Below are 3,144 nucleotides of genomic sequence, written 5' to 3' on the forward strand. Positions count from 1 at the left end.
GTTTTACACAAATTTCAATTTAAATTCCAAAACTTTAAAATTTCTTTATTTATTTAGTGCATTATTTATACTCTGTTCACCAATCTGGTATAAATTTGTGTACAAAAGGAAGGAGATTGGTTTTATTTCATAGACACCAAATTTAATTTATTTAAAAAGATTTTGTGGGAATAATATTTGCAGATCACACTGTAAAAATAAACATCCTATATGTTTCATTTTAACTGGATGAATGAGAAGTAAACACTGGCTGAAAGTTACATTTGCTTTGCTAGGAGACCAGTCACTTTGTGATGTCACAGCTTCTCAGGTTGAGAACCACTTGATGGCCTAGCAGTTTATGTGTGCAGGCCTGCCAAAGCAGCATTTGAAGCTGCAGTGCTCAAAATCATGCAGATTAGAAAAGGAGCTGTAGAAAAAGTTATTTGAGATGGGACATGTTTCTTCAGAAATTCAAGATGAGTCTCCTAAATATGGACCAACGGATTCAGGAAAGTCCAGTAGATCTCTGTTATGTGATCAAACATTCTCTGGGGACTTGGACATGTGGTCTATGATTGAAGAAAATGCTTCTTAGACTTTTTGTGAAGAATCCTTGAGAAAAAGACCATGTTACACACATTGTGTCTCTGAACCAGATGAAGATAATTATTTTCGTTCTCTGACATTTCCAAGAAAACTCTGGAAAATGGTAGGGAGTGACCAATTTCAATCCATCTGGTAGGATGATAATGGAACTTCCATAGTGATCGATGAAGTTGTCTTTAAGAAGGATGTTTTGGAAAGAAAGGCCCCTTTCAGAATATTTGAAACTGGAAGTATGAAAAGCTTACTTAGACAGCTTAACCTTTATGGGTTTAGTAAATTGTGGCAGAATTTTCAAAGATCTACTTGTCTAGCTGAATTTCTGGCAGAAGAAAAAGAAATCTCTGTTTTAAACAAGGTATTCAGAAATTTTAGTCACCACTTTGTAACTTATATAGAAAATTTTATTTTGTACATCAATCTATGGTAATACACATGTAAAGCTAGATCTTGAAAATTGTATAAAACAACTAAGGCTAAAATTCTTTATTTTTTCTAAAATGAGTACATTGCATTAAGTATTTAAGATTATGAGATACTTTTCTAGCAACTATGAATCGTATCAGAAATCTAAATAAAGGTATTAAAGCTGCTTTTAAAAAATGGGCATTCACCATTACTGCAAATGCTAACATTTTTAATTTGATGACTATACTATTTAAATGTGCATTTTCCAAATAAGGAATTTCAAAAAATTGTCAGGAGTGTTCATATTTTGATGATATTATCTTTGTATAGTAAGTGTGAAATATGAGGTTTTATACATTAGGCTTATTTTAGTGTTGTATATTGGTTGAAACTATTACTAAAATCTTTCTCCTTTGTTTGTAGCTGCTGTTCTATCATAATCCAAACTTTAAATGAGGCTGTCCCCAGCTTTTAGTGAGAATAAAAAGAAAAGTTGGGATTAAAAATGCGTCTCTGGTATCTTCATTGGCTCAAGATTTCAACAAGAAGCACTTTAAAGCAGGGGGTAATTTGGATAATCTTAATTCTGGTTTTGTGGCTAACACTGTTGGAGAAAGTGCAATTTTACCTTCTGAAATTTAAACATGCCTCTAATAAGAAAGCCCTCTACTAGCCACATAATTTGTGATACAAATACCCCGATGAGAGGTGATTTTTCTCCTGCATCATCAATGTCAGTTTGACCACCAGAAGAAATTGCAATGGATCAATGCGCTATTTTAAATCAGTTGACCACTTTCCACGTGCACTCACAAAGAAGCTACACTGAAGCAAATGACCGTGTTGTGAATTTCATTACAACTAAAACTTCTAATTCTCAGTACAGCAGCTTATCTCCCATACAGAGCAATTATCTTGGACTGATGGTGGAGCCTTCTACTTTTCCAAATAGATATAACCACATATTGGCCAATGAAGGTCCTTTTTCTAAACTTCAAGCACAGAGCAACCCACGGTTTCAAGTGCCAGTGATAGCTGATATCAGCTAACTCTCTTTCATGGCCAACTCATCAGCCAACTGCAGTTTATGAACGTCATCCTAATTATAACTGATCTACCAGAGGACAAAGAGTTTATGCAGGATAACAAAGATTAAAATTGATGTTGGCAAATGTCAACAAATATCTGCAATTTTATTATTTGAACAATAAACATATATGTGTAACTGTGTTTCCTTGTTTTTTTTAAAGTAGAGTTGAGTAAAGTGGGAGACTAAGTTACCATTTAAAGAAAAAAAGAGATATTTGATTGATATGATCATCTGATGGAACAATATGGGAGTAAATTTGAATAATCTCTTGTAAAGAAGAAGAGAAAATGGAAGAATTTGGGAAAAGACTAAAATATTTAGAGAGGGAAAATTACTAATTGGCTTCTGGTTCATCCTGGAAAGCATTAAAAGTGTTAAGGTAGGAATTGTTGGAACAGGAGATAAATGCTGGAACCGGCCCAGGGATCATGGTCTCTATTATGTCATCCCTGGAATAATAAAGTTCACATGATGTAGTCTCAGATGGCACATTCAGCATGTGGTAGAATTTAAGAAGTAATTTTATCTATGGTCTTCTTTGTGCTGTTCTCAAAGCATTCCAATTTGTGCTTTCATTTCCTCCCCTCAGGAGTCTACACTATATTTTCTGGTGAATAATTTATGTTGCTTTTATGTTGCAGCCAAAGACAAGCTTACATCCTCAGGATGACACTTAATGCCTTTCCAAATCTAAGCCCACAAATTCAACATTGTTTAGTCATTTATTTATAGATCTGGCAACTGACTACCTTGGCATATCTTTATGTTTCACTGTATCTGGAGATACATCCAGGTAAATGCTTGTCAACCATGTTAACTCCAAACTCACAACTTTTGTTCCAGCTCATCCTTGGACTTTGGATGTTCTCCTTTTACCTACTTAGACTTTCCCAGTCTCACCACAGAAACCACCTCCTCCAGATGTTTTCTGTCTATCCCCCTTTCCTTGTCTATCTTGGGTACAAGCACAGTAAGCACAGCACATGCCACAGGATGCATTTTAGTATTTAGTGAATGAAAAATACATGTTGACTTTAAGCAAAATCTACTTTCTGAAACAA

The 3,144-nt window shown here is 34.5% G+C and overlaps 1 pseudogene; it reads left to right on the top strand.

Moving 5' to 3' along the window:
• Positions 1–430: 430 nt before the first annotated feature.
• Positions 431–2,106, top strand: LOC135320336 (heat shock transcription factor, Y-linked-like; annotated as a pseudogene).
• The last annotated feature ends 1,038 nt before the right edge of the window (positions 2,107–3,144 follow it).

Source organism: Camelus dromedarius, chromosome Y (genome assembly GCF_036321535.1).
Source record: "Camelus dromedarius isolate mCamDro1 chromosome Y, mCamDro1.pat, whole genome shotgun sequence".
In the NCBI taxonomy this organism is placed as follows: domain Eukaryota; kingdom Metazoa; phylum Chordata; class Mammalia; order Artiodactyla; family Camelidae; genus Camelus; species Camelus dromedarius.